Raw genomic sequence first — 21,400 nt, forward strand, 5'->3', positions numbered from 1 at the left:
CTCATCCACTTTACAAACCATCGCCACATTGGCGGCCCAGTAGTAGTTGTCCAGATTCGGCAACGCCAGTCCCCCTCTGTCCCTGCTACGCTGCAGGAACCCCCTCCTTAACCTCGGGGTCTTCCCTGCCCACACAAAACTCATAACGCTCCTGTCTATTTTCTTGAAAAAGGCCTTCGTGATCAGAATGGGGAGACATTGAAACACGAAAAGAAACCTTGGGAGAACCATCATTTTTACCGCCTGCACTCTGCCCGCCAATGAGAACGGCAGCATATCCCACCTCTTGAAATCCTCCTCCATCTGCTCCACCAGCCGCATCAGATTAAGTTTGTGTAGAGTTCCCCAGCTCCTAGCTACCTGAATTCCCAAATATCGGAAGCTCCTTTCCACTCTCCTTAACGGCAGGACATCTATTCCTCTTCCCTGGTCCCCAGGGTGTATTACAAAAAGCTCACTCTTCCCCATATTTAGCCTGTATCCCAAAAAATCTCCAAACTCCCTCAATATCTGCATAACCTCTGTCATCCCCTCTACAGGATCCGCCACATATAGCAGTAGGTCATCTGCGTAGAGTGACACTCGATGTTCCTCTCCCCCTCTAACCACCCCCCTCCATTTCTTAGAGTCTCTCAACGCTATGGCCAGAGGTTCAATTGCCAACGTGAACAATAATGGGGATAGGGGACACCCCTGCCTTGTTCCTCTATGTAACCGAAAATACTCCGATCTTTGCCGGTTTGTGACTACACTTGCCACTGGGGCCCCATATAGGAGTCTAACCCAACTGACAAACCCCTCCCCGAACTCAAACCTCCTCAACACCTCCCATAAATACTCCCACTCTACCCTATCGAATGCCTTCTCTGCATCCATCGCCACCACTATCTCTGCCTCCCCCTCCGCTAGGGGCATCATTATCACCCCCAACAGCCGTCGAACGTTGACATTCAGTTGTCTCCCCTTTACAAACCCTGTCTGGTCTTCATGCACCACCCCCGGGACACAATCCTCAATCCGTGTCGCCAGCACTTTTGCCAGCAGCTTGGCGTCTACATTTAGGAGTGAGATAGGCCTATATGACCCGCATTGCAGCGGATCTTTATCCCGCTTCAGGGTTAGTGATATCGTCGCCTCCGACATTGTCGGGGGTAGAGTCCCCCGTTCTCTGGCCTCGTTAAAGGTTCTTGCCAGCAGCGGGGGCAACAAGTCCACACATTTCCTGTAGAATTCCACCGGGAACCCGTCTGGTCCCGGGGCCTTCCCTGCCTGCATATTCCCCAGCCCTTTAGTCACCTCATCCACCTAATTGGCGCCCCCAGACCTGCCACCTCCTGCTCCTCCACACTCGGGAACCTTAGTTGGTCCAGAAACTGTTGCATTCCCTCTTTTCCCTCTGGGGGTTGGGACTTATATAGCCTCTAATAAAAGGTCTTAAACACCTCATTTACCTTCCCTGCTCTCCGCTCCGTAGTTCCAGTTTCATCCCTACCTCCCCCAATCTCCCTCGCCGCTATCCTCTTGCGAAGTTGGTGGGCCAGCAGCCGGCTCACCTTTTCCCCATACTCATATCTCATCCCCTGTGCCTTCCTCCACTGTGCCTCTGCCTTTCCTGTGGTCAGCAGGTCAAACTCCGTCTGAAGTCTTCGCCTCTCTCTATATAGTCCTTCGTCCGGGGCCTCCGCATATCTTTTATCCACCCTCAAAATCTCCCCCACTAATCTCTCCCTTTCTTTGCCCTCTTGTTTCTCCTTGTGAGCTCTAATGGAGATCAACTCTCCCCTAACCACCGCCTTCAGCGCTTCCCATACTACCCCCACCTGGACCTCACCATCGTCATTGGCCTCCAGGTACCTCTCAATACATCCCCGCACCCTTCCACAGACCCCCTCACCGCCAATAGTCCCGCATCCAGTCGCCAGAGTGGGCGCTGCTCCCTCTCCTCTCCTAATTCCAGATCCACCCAGTGCGGGGCATGGTCTGAAACGGCTATGGCCGAGTACTCCATTCCTGCTACCTTCGAGATCAGTGCCCTGCTCAAAACAAAGAAATCTATCCGGGAGTATACCTTGTGGACATGGGAGAAAAGGAGAACTCTTTGGCCAACGGCCTAGCAAATCTCCACGGATCCACTCCCCCCATTTGCTCCATGAACCCCCAAAGCACCTTGGCCGCTGCCGGCCTTCTTCCGGTCCTGGATCTAGACCGGTCTAGCCCTGGATCCAGCACAGTATTGAAATCCCCCCCCAATTACCCGGCTTCCCACCTCCAGGTCCGGGATACGTCCCAGCATCCGCTTCATAAATGCCGCGTCATCCCAGTTCGGGGCATATACATTTACCAGCACGACCTCCTTTCCCTGCAATCTACCACTCACCATCACGTATCTACCCCCGTTATCCACCACTATATTCCTAGCCTCGAACGACACCCATTTCCCCACCAATATCGCCACCCCCCTATTTTTCGCGTCCAACCCTGAGTGGAACACCTGTCCCACCCATCCTTTCCTTAACCTAACGTGATCCGCCACCTTCAGATGCGTCTCCTGAAGCATGGCTACATCCGCCTTCAGCCTTTTTAAGTGCGTGAACACTCGGGCCCTCTTAATCGGCCCATTCAGGCCTCGCACATTCCACGTGATCAGCCGGATTGGGGGGCCACTCGCCCCCCCCCCCCGCCCCCCCGCCGACTAGCCATCCCCTATTCTAGGCCAGCCCCCCGTCCGGGTCCCACGCACCCCATCCGCCAGGCGGCGCCTTCCCGTCCCGACCACCTCTTCTCTTGCCACCTCCCCCTTGCTCTCAGCAGCAACCCAGTTAGTACCCCCCCCCCACCCCCCCGCCCCCCCCCCCCCCCCCCCCCGCTAGATCCACATCTAGGATGGTTACTCCCCCCATGATGCTTCCGAAAGTCAGCTAACTCTAACTGACCCCGGCTTCCCCCGTTCTCTCCTTGACCCCCCTGTGCGTGGAACTCTCTTCCTTCCTGCGCCTATCTTCCCGCCATCATCTCCATAGTGCGGGAAAAAACCCACGCTTTCCTATCGGCACAGCTCCCTCATTCCCCATCCCCCCTCTCAGTCCCTTTTTCCACCGGCGCCCACATTTCTCCGTGTCCCCCCATCAAGAGGAGAAAAATTCCCCATCTATCGTTTCAATACTATAAACCTCCCATTCCCCAATTTACACTTCTATACAACAACCTGGTTGTCTCCCCCTCAACATCAGTCTCTCAGTTCTAATCCAGTTTCTCTTCCTGGATGAAGGTCCATGCCTCATCCGCCGTTTCAAAGTAGTAGTGCTTACCCTGGTGCGTGACCCACAATCGCGCCGGCTGCAGCATCCCAAATTTTATTTTCTTCCTGTGAAGCACCGCCTTGGCCCGATTAAAGCTTGCCCTCCTTCTCGCCACCTCCGCGCTCCAGTCCTGATACACTCGTATCACCGCATTCTGCCACCTGCTACTCCGTACCTTCTTGGCCCAGCTCAAGACAGCCTCTCTGTCCGTGAAGCGGTGAAATCTCACCACTATCGCCCTTGGAAGTTCTCCAGCCTTTGGTCTTCTCACAAGGACCCGTTGAGCCCCTTCCACCTCCAGGGGGCCCGAGGGGGCCTCAGCTCCCATTAGCGTATGGAGCATCGTGCTCACATAAGCCCCAACGTCAGCTCCCTCCATTCCTTCGGGGAGACCTAGAATCCGGAGGTTCTTCCTCCTCGAGCTGTCCTCCAGGGCTTCGAGCCTTTCGATACACCTCATGCGTCTCCGCTTTTACCACCAGGCCCTGTATCTCATCCTCGTTTTCGGCTGCCTTTGCCTTCACCCCACGGAGCTCTATCGCCTGGGCCTTTTGTGTTTCTTTCAGCCCATCGATTGCCAATAACATCGGTGCCAGCACCTCCTTCTTTAGTTCCTCCACACACCGTCGGAGGAATTCCTGCTGGTCCGGGCCCCATGTCGTCTGGGCTCCATCCGCCGCCATCTTGCTTCTTCCTTCTCTTCTCTGCCACTGCTCCAGAGGATCCTTCGCAATCTGGCCACTGCCACTGGTCTTTTCCATACACACCCGGGGGGACACCTTCCTTCGTCACCCCACACTGGGTTTGGTCTGAAAAAATTTCCGTTGGGCCTCCCGAAAAGAGCCCAAAAGTCCGTTAGAACGGGAGCTGCCGAAACGTGCGGCTTAGCAGTGCATCGCCGCAACCGGAAGTCCCCATAAACACCCATTTCTTAAAGGTACATTTCTTAAACACCCATTTCTTAAAGGTACTCTTACATGGCACCTCCCCCCAAGAAAAAAAAATAAACCATCAACTTCAAGATGGTTTCATTTTTCACCTTTTCACTATCCTTTAAGAAATGCACACAGTAAATATACTTTTTTGCTTCAAAATACGCAAAGAGGTATAATAATATAGTCCATTTTTTCTTTTTTTTTCTTCCTCCAACTGAAATCCTTCTCGATTGACAGTCTCTTTGAACAAGAAGGTCTCTGCACGATCCGTCCATTTCTCTACGCCTCAGCATTTCTCTTTAAAGTCAGATACTTTAGTTCAATCTGATCATAGAGTCCCTTGTAATTCTCCAACACAGGAGCATTGGTTATCACAGCTTTCAGGCCATCAAATGCCTGTTGAAAGTCCGCTGTCCACTGAAATTTTTGACATTTCTTCAGCAAGTCCATCAGTGGAGCAATCACGCTACAAAACATTTGCACAAATCTTCGACCATATCCACTCATGCCAAGAAATCGCATTATTTCCCTTCGTCTTGAGGGTATCGGAAACTCCTCAACAACTGTTGGTTTCACATCCCGTGTGACCATTCAACCCTGTCCAATTGTATGGCCAAGGAAAATGACTTGGGCTTTTCCAAATTCACTTTTGGCTAGGTTTATCACCAAACCCGCCTCCTGAAGTTGATCGAATAACTCCATCAGATGTTTCAAATGTTCTGTCCATTCTGGCTGAAAATTACCAGATCGTCGATGTATACCGCACAATTGGGTAATCCTGAAACGACTTTGTTAGTTATCCGTTGAAATGTTGCTGGGGCGTTTTTCATGCCAAATGGCATAACTTTGAATTGGTATATACCATCTGGAGTCACAAAAGCTGAAATCTCCTTTCTCCCTTTCGGATAAAGGTGCCTGCCAGTAACCTTTAAGTAAATCCAGTTTGGAAATAAAAGCCGATTGTCCCACTTTCTCAATGCAATCCTCCAAACGTGGGATAGGATAAGGGTCCGTTCTTGTAACAGCATTAACCTTTCTATAGTCCACACACAACCGTTGGGTACTGTCTGGTTTAGGTACCATCACTATGGATGAGCTCCATTGGCTGCAACCCACTTCAATTATGCTATTTTTAAGCATACTCTCAATCTCTTTGTTAACCTGTGCCAATTTTAAAGGGTTAAGCCTGTATGGGTGTTGTTTGATTGGAACAGCATTTCCCACACCTACATCATGTGCAGCCATTTTAGTACTTCCCAATTTATCTCCACAAACTTGCCCATGTGATATCAATAACTCTTTCAGGTCAGTCCGTTTTTCCTCTGGAAGGTAACACAACAATTTATCCCAATTTTTAAGAACATCCTCATTTTCCAATTTAATTTGAGGTAGGTCAAATTCACAGTCATCTGGATTTGGTTCGTCACTTTGAATTAGAATCATTCAAACCTCCTCCTTTTTCTCTCCTTCCCTTTCAAAATACCTTTTAAGCATATTCACATGGCGCACTCAGTGAGACTTCCTCCTTGTGGCGCACAAAGACTCCGTGAGACGAATAGAGTGAAGTCGATGAGGCTTTATTAAGCGTGTCTGTTCCCCAGCAGCCCGATAGTAAACTGGCCTGCGGGGGAAGGCACCGGCTTCTTATACTTCGCCTTCAGGGCGGAGTATGAGGTCAACGGCCAACCAGGACCAGGGATCTGTCAGCCAATGACATTAGGGCTTCCAGTCCCACATGACCCCCAATACATACTACCACATTCACCCCTTGTCAAAAATGAACCCGGCGGGGTGATGCTTCGTATGGTGGTAAGGGTTTACAGTACTGGTCCTGGGAGGATAGAACAGTTACATGGTAGTACAGTATTGGACAGTATCGTCCTGTTACAACTATTTACAGAGGATATAGGAAAAACAAAATGTTCATTGGACAGTCCACCTTTGTTTTACATCGACGCCACGAGTCGGTCGGGCGGTCTGGTCGTCCGTGTTGATCGCCTCGGCCCCGGCGGTGGTGGTGGTGCTTGTACCAGCGTTGTCGCCTCCGGGAGCCGCACGGTTTCAGCTGTCGGTGCAAAGGGGAGGGGGACTGATCCTCCTGGGAAGGGGGCGGTCGCGGGGTGCGGCGGTGGCAGGAAGGGGGGCGGTTGGGTTGATGGTGCCGGGGGGGTGTGCGTGGTGCCGGCGGGCGCCAGATCCCGCAGGGAGACCGTGTCCTGTCGGCCGTCGGGGTACTCCACGTAGGCGTACTGGGGGTTTGCGTGGAGGAGGTGAACCCTTTCGACCAACGGGTCCGCCTTATGTGCCCGTACGTGCTTTCGGAGCAGGATGGGTCCTGGGGCCGCCAGCCAGGTCGGCAGCGACGTTCCAGAGGAGGACCTCCTAGGGAAGACAAGGAGACGCTCGTGAGGCGTTTGATTAGTGCTCGTACATAATAACGACTGGATGGAATGGAGAGCGTCCGGGAGGACCTCCTGCCACCGTGAAACTGGGAGATCCCTGGACCGTAGGGCCAGTAGGACGGCCTTCCAGACCGTGCCGTTCTCCCTTTCTACTTGCCCGTTCCCCCGGGGGTTGTAGCTGGTCGTCCTGCTTGAAGCTATGCCCTTGCTGAGCAGGAACTGGCGCAGCTCGTCACTCATGAAAGAGGACCCCCTGTCGCTGTGGACGTATGCGGGGTAACCGAACAGCGTGAAGATGCTGTTCAGGGCTTTAATGACTGTGGCCGCGGTCATGTCCGAGCAGGGAATGGCAAAAGGGAAGCGGGAGTATTCGTCCACTACATTAAGGAAATACGCGTTGCGGTCGGTGGAGGGGAGGGGCCCTTTGAAATCGAGACTGAGGCGTTCAAAGGGACGGGAAGCCTTAATCAGGTGCGCTCCATCTGGCCTGAAAAAATGCGGTTTGCATTCTGCGCAGATGTGGCAGTCTCTTGTGACTGTACGGACCTCCTCTAAGGAGTATGGGAGATTGCGGGACTTGATGAAGTGGTAAAACCGAGTGACCCCCGGGTGGCAGAGGTCCTCGTGGAGGGCTTGGAGGCGGTCAATTTGTGCGTTGGCACATGTCCCACGGGATAGGGCATCAGACGGCTCGTTCAGCTTTCCGGGCCGGTACAAGATCTCATAGTTGAAGGTGGAGAGTTCGATCCTCCACCGCAAGATCTTGTCGTTCTTGATCTTGCCCCGCTGTGCATTATCGAACATGAAGGCTACCGACCGTTGGTCAGTGAGGAGAGTGAATCTCCTGCCGGCTAGGTAATGCCTCCAATGTCGCACAGCTTCCACTATGGCTTGGGCTTCCTTTTCCACTGAGGAGTGGCGGATTTCTGAGGCGTGGAGGGTTCGGGAGAAGAAGGCCACGGGTCTGCCCGCTTGGTTAAGGGTAGCCGCTAGAGCTACATCAGAGGCGTCGCTCTCGACCTGGAAGGGGAGGGACTCGTCGATGGCGCGCATCGTGGCCTTTGCGATGTCCGCTTTGATGCGGCTGAAAGCCTGGCAAGCCTCTGTCGACAGCGGGAAAGTCGTGATCTGTATTAGGGGGCGGGCCTTGTCTGCGTACTGGGGGACCCACTGGGCGTAGTATGAAAAGAACCCCAGGCAGTGTTTCAGGGCCTTTGGGCAGTGCGGGAGGGGAAATTCCATGAGTGCGCGCATACATTCGGGGTCGGGGCCTATTATCCCATTGCGCACTATGTAGCCCAGAATGGCTAGCCGCTCGGTGCTAAAAACGCACTTGTCCTCGTTGTACGTGAGGTTCAAGGCTTTGGCAGTCTGGAGGAATTTTTGGAGGTTGGCGTCGTGGTCCTGCTGATCGTGGCCGCAGATGGTTACATTGTCGAGGTACGGGAACGTGGCCCGTAACCCATGTTGATCAACCATTCGGTCCATTTCCCGTTGGAAGACCGAGACGCCGTTTGTGACGCCAAAAGGGACCCGTAGGAAATGGTATAACCGCCCGTCTGCCTCGAAGGCTGTGTACTTGCGGTCACTTGGGCGGATGGGGAGCTGATGGTAGGCGGACTTGAGGTCCACGGTGGAGAAGACTTTATACTGGGCAATCCGATTGACCATGTCGGATATGCGGGGGAGAGGGTACGCGTCTAGTTGTGTGTACCTGTTGATGGTCTGGCTATAGTCAATGACCATCCTTTGTTTCTCCCCTGTCTTCACTACTACCACCTGTGCTCTCCAGGGACTATTGCTGGCCTGGATTATGCCCTCCTTTAGTAGCCGCTGGACTTCGGAGCGAATGAAGGTCCGGTCCTGGGCGCTGTACCGTCTGCTCCTAGTGGCGACGGGTTTGCAATCCGGGGTGAGGTTCGCAAACAAGGACGGGGGTTGCACCTTGAGGGTGGCGAGGCCGCAGATAGTGAGTGGGGGTATGGGGCCGCCGAATTTAAACGTAAGGCTCTGTAGGTTACATTGAAAATCTAAGCCCAGCAAGGTGGGGGCACAGAGTTGGGGAAGGACGTTAAGTTTGTAGTTTTTGAATTTCCTCCCCTGTACCGTTGGGGTAACTATGCAGAATCCCTGGATCTGTACGGAGTGGGATCCTGCAGCTAGGCAAATCTTTTGTGCGCTGGGGAAGGTAGTTAAGGAACAGCGTCTTACCGTGTCGGGATGTATAAAACTTTCCGTGCTCCCGGAGTCGACTAGGCATGGCGTCTCGTGGCCGTTAATTAGGACCGTTGTCGTCGTCGTCTGGAGAGTCCGGGGCCGAGCCTGATCGAGTGTAACCGAAGCGAGCCGTGGTTGTAGTAGTGGGGTGGGGTCCGTTGTTGCCGTCCAAGATGGCGTCGGGGATGGACAAAATGGCCACCCCCATACCTCGCCCGTGGCTGAGGGGTCACAAGATGGCGTCGGGGGTGGACAAAATGGCCGCCCCCATGCGTCGTACAGGTCGGGGGCGGTCCAAGATGGCGGGGCCCCTCCTCCCCTCGTGGTGGTCGGGACCCAAAATGGCGGCGTCTGCGGGTCGCACATTGAGTGCTGGGGGGTCTGGGGGGCGCTAGGACCGCGCGGAGTTCCTGCATTGCGAGCGCCCGGGCCGCAGGCGCTAGGACTGCGCGGAGTTCCTTGGCTGCGAGCGCCAGGGCCGCGGGCGCTAGGACCGCGCGGAGCTCCCTCGCCGGGGACAGCGGTGGTCGGGGCCCAGGCCGGCGGGTCAGTACTGCGAGCGCTGGGACCGTGAGGAGCTCCCTCGCCGGGGACGGAGGTGATCGGGGTCCAGGTAAGTTGCGCCGGCGGGTCAGGCGTGGGGCGCGGGACGGGGGTGAGGGCCCAGGTCGGCGGCGCCGGCGGGTCAGGCGTGGGGCGCGGGACGGGGGTGAGGGCCCAGGTCGGCGGCGCCGGCGGGTCAGGCGTGGGGCGCGGGACGGGGGTGAGGGCCCAGGTCGGCGGCGCCGGCGGGTCAGGCGTGGGGCGCGGGACGGGGGTGAGGGCCCAGGTCGGCGGCGCCGGCGGGTCAGTTGTGGGGCCGCGAGCGCTGGCACCGCGCGGAGCTCCCTCGCCGGGGACAGCGGTGGTCGGGGCCCAGGCCGGCGGGTCAGGCGTGGGGCGCGGGACGGGGGTGAGGGCCCAGGTCGGCGGCTCTGGTGGGTCAGTCGTGGGGCCGTGAGCGCTGGCACCGTGCGGAGCTCCCTCACCGGGGACAGCGGTGGTTGGGGTCAAGGTAGGTGGCGCCGGCGGGTCAGGCGTGGGGCGCGGGACGGGGGTGAGGGCCCAGGTCGGCGGCGCCGGCGGGTCAGGCGTGGGGCGCGGGACGGGGGTGAGGGCCCAGGTCGGTGGCGCCGGCGGGTCAGTCGTGGGGCCGCGAGCGCTGGCACCGCGCGGAGCTCCCTCGCCGGGGACAGCGGTGGTCGGGGCCCAGGCCGGCGGGTCAGGCGTGGGGCGCGGGACGGGGGTGAGGGCCCAGGTCAGCGGCTCTGGTGGGTCAGTCATGGGGCCGCGAGCGCTGGCACCGTGCGGAGCTCCCTCGCCGGGGACAGCGGTGGTCGGGGTCAAGGTAGGTGGCGCCGGCGGGTCAGGCGTGGGGCGCGGGACGGGGGTGAGGGTGGCGTTCGGGATGCGAAAAAAACCCTCCTCTCCGTGGAGAGTGTTGGCCGGCACCCAAATCGGGAGCGCCGGCGGCGGGCCGTACATGGACTGCTGGGAGGGGGGTTGGGGAGCGTAGGCGGCGTGCAGGGCTCCCAGTTCTCCCGGAGCCGCGGTGGTCGGGACCCAAAATGGCGGCGCCTGCGGGTCGCACATGGCGTGCTGGGGGGGTTGGGAGGCATAGACTGCCTGTAGGGCTCCCTGTTCTCCCGGGACGGCGGCGACCACGCGGGATCGGCACACCACCGCATAGTGGCCCTTTTTCCCGCAGCTTTTGCAGATGGCTGCGCGAGCTGGACAGCGTTGTCGGGGGTGCTTCGCCTGGCCGCAGAAATAACAGCGGGCGCCCCCGGTGCGACTCGGCGTTTGGACTGCGCAAGCCTGTGGGGTGTCCGGGGGGGGGGTAGGGGGTTTGCCGCGGCGGGTACGTACGGGGCCCAATGGCCTGCCGCGCGGTCAGGGCCATAGGCGCGGGTATTACGCGCGGCTACGTCCAGCGAGGCTGCCAGGGCCCGTGCCTCTGAGAGTCCTAGTGACTCTTTTTCTAGAAGTCTTTGGCGGATTTGGGAGGATTGCATACCTGCAACAAAAGCATCGCGCATTAACATGTCCGTATGTTCGTTTGCATTCACCGACGGGCAGCTGCAGGCTCTTCCCAAAATCAGGAGCGCGGCGTAGAACTCGTCCATCGATTCTCCGGGAGCTTGCCGTCTTGTCGCGAGCTGGTAGCGAGCGTAGATTTGGTTAACTGGGCGAACGTAGAGACTTCTCAGTGCTGTGAACGCCGTCTGGAAATCGCGGGTGTCTTCAATGAGGGTGAAAATCTCCGTGCTCGCCCTCGAGTGCAGGACCTGCAGTTTTTGTTCGTCTGAGACTCGGCCTGTGGTCGATGTGATGTAGGCCTCAAAGCAAGTCTGCCAGTGTTTGAAGGCTGCTGCCGCATTCACTGCATGGGGGCTGATCCTCAGGCATTCCGGAATGATCCTGAGCTCCATAGTCCTTTTTAGGCACGCTTAATAAATTGTGGCGCACAAAGACTCCGTGAGACGAATAGAGTGAAGTCGATGAGGCTTTATTAAGCGTGTCTGTTCCCCAGCAGCCCGATAGTAAACTGGCCTGCGGGGGAAGGCACCGGCTTCTTATACTTCGCCTTCAGGGCGGAGTATGAGGTCAACGGCCAACCAGGACCAGGGATCTGTCAGCCAATGACATTAGGGCTTCCAGTCCCACATGACCCCCAATACATACTACCACACTCCTATCTGGTGTTTTTACCACATAATTCACCTCACTTAATTTCCTTTCAATCTGATAAGGTCCACAAAACCTTGCTTGTAAAGGTTCACCTACCACTGGTAACAATACTAAAACTTTATTTCCACTGGCAAAACTACGAACTTTGGATTTCTTCTCCGCTACCCGTTTCATCACATTTTGTGCAACTTTTAAATGTCGTCTAGCCAATTCACCTGCTCTAGTTAATCGTTCCCTAAAATTTGACACATAATCCAATAATGTAATTTCCGATTTCTCACGCACCAATCTTTCCTTAATCAATTTAAGTGGTCCTCTTACCTCATGACCAAAAATTAGTTCAAAAGGACTAAATTTGGTTGACTCATGAGGTGCATCCCTAATTACATACAGTACGAATGGAATTCCTTTATCCCAATCCTCTGGATAATGATGACAATAAACCCTCAACATTGTCTTTAATGTCTGATGCCACCTTTCTAACGCTCCCTGCGATTCTGGATGGTATGCAGTTGATTTAAATTGTTTTATTCCTAAGCAATCCATAACTTCTTTGAATAACCTTGAGGTAAAATTTGATCCTTGATCCGATTGTATTTCTGTGGGTAGTCCATATCTAGTAAAGAATTTAAGTAACTCCTCCACAATCCTTTTAGCTGTGATATTACATACTGGAATGGCCTCTGGAAACCTAGTAGACACATCCATTATCGTCAAAAGATATTGATTCCCACTTTTTGTTTTAGGAAGCGGTCCTTGTAAAAGGACCCTTGTAAAATGTTCCTCAAATGCTGGAATGGGTATTAAGGGCGCTGGTTTTATCACTGCTTGAGGTTTCCCTATCACTTAACATGTGTGACATGATTGACAAAATTTAACTCCATCTTTATGTAGTCCAGGCCAATAAAAATATTTCTGGATTTTAGCTTGAATTTTCCTTATTCCCAAATGACCTTCCACTGGTACCTCATGTGCAACTCGCAACACCTCCTTTCTATACCCTACCGGCAATACTACTTGATGAACTTCTGCCCACTTTTCATCCACCTGCATATGTAAAGGTCTTCATTTTCTCATCTAGACATCACTTTTACGGTAATAACACTCTGGTATCCACTCAGATTCCTATTCCGTATATGCTTTCTGACACATCCGTTTTATTTCTATATCTTTTTGTCGTAACTCCGCCAATTTTCCTGAACTAAAAATATCCGCCTCATCCTCCACCTGTTCTTGTTCTTTTTCAACCATCTGATCAAAAATCATTTCTGACAATTGCACTTCAACGTCATCTTCACTCTTTGATTTCTCCTCTTGTTTTAACCTGTGACTTTGCGACCTTGTTACTGCACAGTCTGGAAAGATCCCAGGATATACGTCCTTCAACCCTTCAGTTGTCTGATTTTCCACTGGCTTATCAACCATCGTAGACATCACTCCCACCTGCGATCCAGCTATATCATTACCCAAGATAAACTGTATTCCTGGACAAGATAGTTTCTCTGTTACTCCTACTACCACTTGAAATGAAATGAAAATCGCTTATTGTCACAAGTATCACTCTTCACTGGACTTTCCAACCTTACCTTATATAATGTAACACGACTCCTCTCACCCTGAATTTCACATTTTACCACCACCTTTTCTGGCAACATTCTTCCCAAACTACTTAACCCCTCATCCCTTACCGTTAAAGATTGACTAGCTCCCGTATCTCTTAAAACTGTGACTTCTTTATCTGCTCCTCCTGATATACATGAGTAAATTCTTTAAATAGATCTGGCACCTTCTTATCAATCAGCTCTTGATCAGGCTGTACAATCTTTTGCACCTCCTTCGCTTCACTTGGGATTTCCTTTATCACTTTAACAAACCCCACTGTCTTATCCTGTTTTACCACATCAGCCTTCCCAGTGCTTTTCTTCAACCACCAACACTGTGACTTTACATGGCCGAGTTTATTACAGTGAAAACATTTGAAACTTTTCACTTCTTTTCCACCCTCCTGGATTTCTTTTTTAATCTGAGGTACACTCTCCTTATTATCTCCCATCAGATCACCTTTACCTTTACCACTTGAGTATGTCTCATGCCTCCAGTTTCTATCCCTCACAGGCTGAAACTGATGTCGGAAACCAAGGTTTGATTTATGAACTAATTCATAATCATCTGCCATTTCTGTTGCTAATCTCGCAGTTTTAACCCTCTGCTCTTCCACATGAATTCTCACTACATCGGGAATTGAATTTTTAAACTCCTCCAAAAGTATAATTTCTCTGAGAGCTTCATTTGTTTGGTCTATTTTCAAAGACCTTATCCACTTATCAAAATTACTCTGTTTGATCCTTTCAAACTCCATGTATGTTTGACCAAATTATTTCCTTAAATTTCCAAACCTTTGTTTGTAGGCTTCAGGCACTAGTTCATATGCACCCAAGATGGATTGTCTCACCTCCTCATACGTCCCCGATACCTCCTCCGGTAGCGATGCAAACACTTCACTAGCCCTACCTACCAGCTTTGTTTGAATCAGTAATACCCACATGTCCAGTAGCCATTTTATTTGTTTAGCCACCTTCTCAAATGAAATGAAAAAGGCTTCTACCTCCTTCACGTCAAACCTTGGCAATGCTTGGACATATTTAAATAGATTCCAACCAAGCCTTCGACAATGACGCTCTTTCTCACTATCCTCATCACTATCCACCAACTGTACATTTCTCTTTACGTCTGCCAATTTTAACTGACTGTCATGTTTCATGGCCATTTTCTGAAGTTCAAACGCTCTCCCTTTATCTTTTTACCTGATCTGTATCTCCCTTTCTCTTTAATTTTGTTCTGCTAGGGCTATTGTTTAGGTTTTCCTTTCTTCTTTCTCTTTTTCCTCTGAAATGAAATGAAAATCGCTTTTTGTCACAAGTAGTCTTCAAATGAAGTTACTGTGAAAAGCCCCTAATCGCCACATTCCGGCGCCTGTTCGGGGAGGCTGGTACAGGAATTGAACCGTGCTGCTGGCCTGCCTTGGTCTGCTTTCAAAGCCAGTGATTTAGCCCTTTGCTAAACCAGCCCATTGTTGGTTGGAGAGAGAGTCTCTCTCTCTCTTTCTCTTTCTTTTTCCTCTCTCTCTCTTTCATATTCAAGCTGCTTTAATTCTTTCTCATGTTCCATTTGTTGAATTTGTAACTGAATTTTTACCATTTCCAATGAGTCAAACTGTATCTCAGGCAACTTCAAATGCTTAGCCACTGCCATAATGACCTCACCTTTTCACATTTTGTCTGGTAATGTTAACTGCAATGTTTTTGCCAAATCTAACAGAGTGCTTTTAGTCTCTGGCCATAAGGTACTGCGTGTGACCGTCTCCACCCCCAAAAACTTCAGAGCCTCTGAAAGAGCAAGTGTCCACAACACACTCCCTACTTAAACTAAAATACCTCACCTGAAAAGCACTCGCAATATGCTCGCCCCTCACTGTCTTTAAGTTCACAAAGCCAATCCAATAGAGAGACGTTTATCTCCCTCATGCCCCCAATTTGCTATGGGCCAGGGTTTAGAGAACCCCAAAGTGTATCATGGAGTTCACCTGACCCACAACTTTTAATATATTGTGGTATGGGGAGCACACGGCCCACTCTACAGGTGTGGTACAGCAGAAATGAAAAAGTATTTTTTAAAGCAAAACAATGTTTATTCTATGAACTCAAGTTAACCTTTTTAAAACATACAATGAACATCTTAGCAACCATTAATTCAAATACAACCACCAAAGAATACAACACTAAGTAATCCTTTAAGCTTTCCTTTTAACATCCATAAGACTTAAAACACCTTTTACCAGAAGCACATCAGGTTAAAGTCACTACTGTTATTAGTTTTAAATCACCAGGATCGATTTACAGTCTTTAGATACAGAGAGAGACTCTAGTACACCTTCTGGCTGTGACTGCAGTTATCCAGCTCTGAAAACGAAACTAAAGTACACCCTGCAGCAAACAGCCTAAAACAAAAGTAAAAAGCTGACAGACAGCCCAGCTCCACCCCCTCTCTGACATCACTGCAGTAATAAACACCCATTTCTTAAAGGTACTCTCACTACAGATATTTATATACACACCCATTTATAAACACCCATTTCTTAAAGGTACTATCACATTACAACAGGGGCACCAGACCAGGATACCCACTGTCCCCGCTGCTGTTTGCTCTAACGATATTTCTGAAATCTGGCTGCTTTTGCGAGATGTGAAAACAATTCGAGTCTCAGAACAAATTCTTTGCTGTAAACTCGAAGGTGATTTTCTGTGAGTAGCTTGAGATTTAATTAGTGATGAATACATTGAACCAAATCAAATAAAATTCTCCATCCAGCATTTACATATAGTTTGCTGATCTGAAGACATTGCACCTTCCAAAGTCATGACTGTTTCCATCTAAATGGGCAGAAGCAGCAGAGATGTGGGAAAACCATTGCCTGCAAGTTCCCCTCCAAGTAACTCACCATCCTGACTTGGAACTATATTGCCCGCCGTTCCTTCACCTTCACTGGATCAAATCCCTGATATGGCCTCTTTAACAGCATTGTGGCTGTGCCTACACCTCAGGGACAGCAGTGGTTCAAGAAGGCAAATGGGATTAGGTAGGCAGGTCAGATGTTTTTCATGCGTCGGTGCAGACTCGATGGGCGACCTATTATCTACACTGTATTATTCTGTGATTCTGTGAAGGCAACTCATCACCATCTTCTCAAAGACATTAAGGATGGGCAATAAATGCTGTCCTAGCCAGCGATGCCCACATAAAATAATAATCTTTATTGTCACAAGTAGGCTTACATTAACACTGCAATGAAGTTACTGTGAAAAGTCCCTAGTTGCCACACTCCGGCGCCTGTTTGGGTACACAGAGGGAGAATTCAGAATTCCAATTCACCTAACAAGCACGTCTTCCGGGACTTGTGGGAGGAAACCGGAGCACCCACGCAGACACGCAGACTCCGCACAGACAGTGAGCCAAGCCGAGAATCGAACCTTGGACCCTGGCACTTTGAAGCAACAGCGCTACCCACTGTGCTACCGTGCCGCAATCCCATGAATGAATATTTTTTAAAAGAACGTATTAATTCATCTTTCTCCTTCAGATACCAATGGGTTTCTCCTTTTGTTTTAGATTTTCAGCATTTATTCTTTTCTTTCTTCTTCCACTTCATAAAAATAATATGTTTTTTCTGGTTATGGTGTGACTTTTGAAGCCTTGCAGTGTGAGCTTTCCTCTTGTACCTTTTGCCAAATATTGCAATGAATCATTTACTAAGTCAAGCAAGAACAGGATGGAAGGTAACATTTACACATAGATTTCACAGAGGATTGTGAAAATCAGCTCTATGCCACAACCAAACATCTCTTAAAAAAAGCTGTCCTCTGAATTCTCACATGATCCGTCATGCTCAGTTATGTTCATTGAGGCTACCAATTAAAAATAATAGAAAATCCAGCAGCCAAAAGATGGAGTTGCCATCAGCTATAACACTGTCACTTGGAGCTTACTTCAGCTCCATCATACAAACTTCAGTTGAAGTTCAATTGAAAATTTTTAAACAACCTAAACAGTATCATGAGCAAATTTCCTCCGCGGTTGACTTGATTGTGGTAACCTCAGCAGATATTTGGTGGAAAGCCTATTTTTCATGCAGTTTTCTTGAATCTTGTACTTGGTTCTCTGTGGGGCACAAACAAAGTTGGTCACTTGTCATGTATTATCATATTTAGCACTTTAGGGTCCTGTTCTCATGTTACTCCACCACCTGCATTTGCAGGGCCTTTTCAGTAAATTGACATTTCGCTGTTGAAGGATGGTTGGTTTCTTTCTCCAGGAATATTGCATTCATCTGACCCTTTTTTGGCAGCAGTGACATAATTGATGCCACTTTAACCAGCATGGAAGGTCTAATATCTCACTATGCTCCTCCTTATTAGATCTAGTGTAACATCTTGGTTTAATCCTGCCTTTTTTGAAGTTTCTTGTCAAATTTCTGCTTCTGCTTATATTAGACCCAGCACATTGATTCATAGGCATCCTGATCCATACGATTTCCTGGATTGGTATCAATATCCTGGTAGGACGGTGGGAAATTTTCAAGAGTATTTTTCCCTTATTGGCCCTTTCTTTTCTTCTGGTGTTATTTCCTCTCCTCGGAGATCACATGAGAAGGAAGGAGCCAGCTTTATATATTGTCTAACATTAGAAAATAGAGAGTCAGAAGTTAAAGTAAGGATAGTAAAAGTTAGAAGAAGATGATTAAATTTCACACTTATGCTCTAAAAGGTGAACTCGTGTAATGAAAGTAATAAAGGGCAACTTCTGAGAAGGTTAGTTCAGATCAGGGAAGATCAAAAGGAAAAAAGTACATCAGAGGCAAGTTCACCCTATGCAATGGAGCTGTTTTGAGACAGCAGCCCACAGCAGTAAACGGTGTCTACTTCCAACAAGCTGTGCCTGGAGAAAGCCTGTTCGAGAAGCCAGTTGCCTGTGTCCTAAGTTGGAAGTGTAATGTTCTTGTCGCATGGCCTGATTCATATTACAAGAACACTTGTAGCTAAAGCTGTAAATGATTTATAACATGAACTATGGGTCAAATATATACAAACAACAGATGAATAATAGTATGAATACGCACAAGCAACCTCTCTCCCTGCTCCCTGGTCAGTCTCCGGTCTCCTGACTCTAACATTCACTTACATATTAATGATACTTCTAGTGGTCAGTTGGCGAATTACAACACAACCATGATATCACGACATCGCCTTTCCTTTGAAGGAATAAATTAATACATTATCATCAGTATAGTTACATGTGATCATTAGCCTGTGAGTCTAACAGTATTCATTTATTTCTTTAAAATTTTAAAAACTGGTTTAACAAATATATTAGATATATATATACACACACACACAAGAACAGCAAGCATAGTATGTACAAACAGTGTGAATTCACAAATTGAGTCAATCAGGTTTTCTTCTGACTCTGGTTGATCTTCTCAAAGTTTGACCTTGCTGCTCAGAACTTGTAGATTCAATGTTCCCCATGACATTCTCATGCTCAGGAACTGCTGAACTATCTGACACTGCAGCTGACGTTGATTCTGACGTAGATTCGTCATCCATCACGTTGTTGTGAAAGTCTGCTCTGGTGTTCAAGAGCGGCCGATGATTTCTTCTTAAAACCAATCCTTCCTATGTCTGTACATTGTAGGAACGAGGTGCTACTTTAAGTACAATGGCTTTTCTCGACCAATTGCCTGAATCTACTATTCTCACAATGTCATCACTCCTCAGAGATGGTAAAGCTATAGACACTCTATCATAGAACTGCTTTTGTTTTAATTTAATGTTTTGCATTTCTGCGGTACCACTGCATTCTTCTCCTTTTCCAAGTATGGAAATGTGGTATGCAACCTTCTATTCATGAATAACTCTGCTGGCGGTCAAACATGTGGTGATGGTGATGCTTTGTAATGTGATTTCGCAAGATATGGATCAGATTGGCTGCCATTGCTTTCTGTGATGATTGTTTTACAATATGTACACTTTTTTTGTTAAGTTCTTTTGGATCCATATCTATACGAGCATCACCATTTTTTTGTTTCACACGGACCATGGAATTTACCTCATTGGTAGGTTCTTCTATCTTCTTGATAACTTGTGGTTTCGTATTTGATACAGGTGGTAGGGTAGAAATGGGATTGACATGCAGATCTACATCTTCAGCAATTTCACTACTAATAGTTTGTATCGGTGCTTTAGATAATGCATCGTCTCTAAATTGTATCTCGTTGATGAATGGTAATGCATTAAAATCAGTGAACACATCGTTGAATTTGCTGATAATGTTCTCAGAATTATTGGAGAGTTGATCCAATCCTTTGTGGATGCTATATACCAACTGCACTAGACCTAATTCTTCGCAGGACTGATCGCCTAATAGTGAATCCAAGCCCTTGGATACAATACAGAATGGGACGGAACAAACTGTGTTCTTCGCTAGCACACACAGGTCACAAATACCATAACATTTAATGCTTGAACCATTATAATTTCTCACAGATATTTTGTGATTCTTCTAATCGGCTGAATTTTTTGATTTTTTTTACATCAGTCATGCTGATTAAATTGGCTTTGACACCAGTGTCTAACTTCAATTGGACCACTGTATTGTTCACTTCAAGTGGTAGCAGCCGTTTGTCCTCATCAATCGCCTTTATTTTAAGTGAGCATGAGTTTGCAGTTTTTTAAGTGCTGGCGAACTTTTTGATGTCTCCAAAAAATTCTTCTTCTCTGTTATTACTGTTTCCTGCCCACAGTGTACATCCATTAATGTAGTGAAGTATATTTTAGTTGACTTTCTTGTTCTGTGTTCTACTGTTTAATGAAAATTTATTCTGTTCAGAATCATCACAAAAACATCTGGGACACCCTTCCCTGGTTTTCTCACCTTTCCTCACATTATATGAAATTAAAGATACATTTGATAGCACGCATTCCAAGTTTCCCTTTTGGGATTTGGAATGCCCCAGCATTTAACATGAACTGTGCCCTCAACAGTCTGCTTCATTATAATTGGTCCAATAAAATCGTGGTCAGGTCTATGGTATTGTGATTGGATCTGCTGCACTGTGATTGGATATATGGCATTATGATTTGTCTATAGCATTGTGACTGGGTCTTTGACATTTTGATTGGGCCGATGATATTGTGATTAGGTTTATGGCATTGTGATTCTGACTGTTCATTGATACTAAGAACGTTACATTCTAACACATTGCACATTTGAAAGCCAACTCTCTCGGTTTTGCTAGTTTTTAGATGCCATTGGTTAAATACATTGGGGGCAATTTTGTGCCCGCATTCACCATGAGCATAAACGGCGGCTTGGGACAAAATCTTGCAAGAACCGAGAAACATTAGCGAGATCTCGTTTCCCGAGTTTGCTCGTCGGTGACGTAATGAGCTTCTCACCCACAATGGATGGAGAACTCATTTAAATAGATTTTAATACATTTTTATATTATTAATAGGCCTCCCCCCCACATAATTCCACCCCCCCTTACTGAATATTCAAATCTCACCGACACGGTATCACTTCGGGGAGGCTTACAACAACTTCAGAGCAAAGAGATTCAGTCAAGGGAATCCTGCCGTGGCGCCAAATATAGCCCCTGGGGGGAGAGGGACATGCCTGGGCAGTATCCTCGCACTATTCCCTGGCACAGCCAGTGGCACAGATCGGTACTACTCATGGCATGGGTTGGCAATACCCTGGCACAGTTTGGCACTGCCAAAATAAGTGTCAACCTGGCAGTGACAACCTTTTCTGGGGCGGGCCCTGTGAGGAGCCCCATTGGGGGGTTCCCATTATGTGTTGTGGAAGGGGAGGGGAAAGGGCCTATGCCTTTGAAAGTGGAGGACGTGCCAGTGAAGGGGATACCTTGCACGGTTGGGGAGCGGGGGTGAGCCGCCCAAAGATCTGTGGTGGTTGCAGGGGTGGTGATGCTTGTGCGTGGGGGGTTCCCTCCCTGTCTGTGGTAGAGGGGCCAGAGCAATTACACCTCAGCGCCATCTGTAAAGGGTACCCCAATCTCTGTGGAGCCGGCCGTGCTGGCTCTAACAGGCCCCGCCTCACCAGACTGATGTTAACCACCCCCAGATTTTTTAATGTCAGATTGGCTGAAGGACTTGTCTGAAAACTTGGCTGTGCATTTGGAGAAGTACACATGGTTTTCAGTCAGACTCTGACAAATTAAGGGAAAATTCAACCCATTGTT

The sequence above is a fragment of the Scyliorhinus torazame genome, chromosome 9 (assembly GCF_047496885.1).
Source record: "Scyliorhinus torazame isolate Kashiwa2021f chromosome 9, sScyTor2.1, whole genome shotgun sequence".
Classification (NCBI taxonomy): domain Eukaryota; kingdom Metazoa; phylum Chordata; class Chondrichthyes; order Carcharhiniformes; family Scyliorhinidae; genus Scyliorhinus; species Scyliorhinus torazame.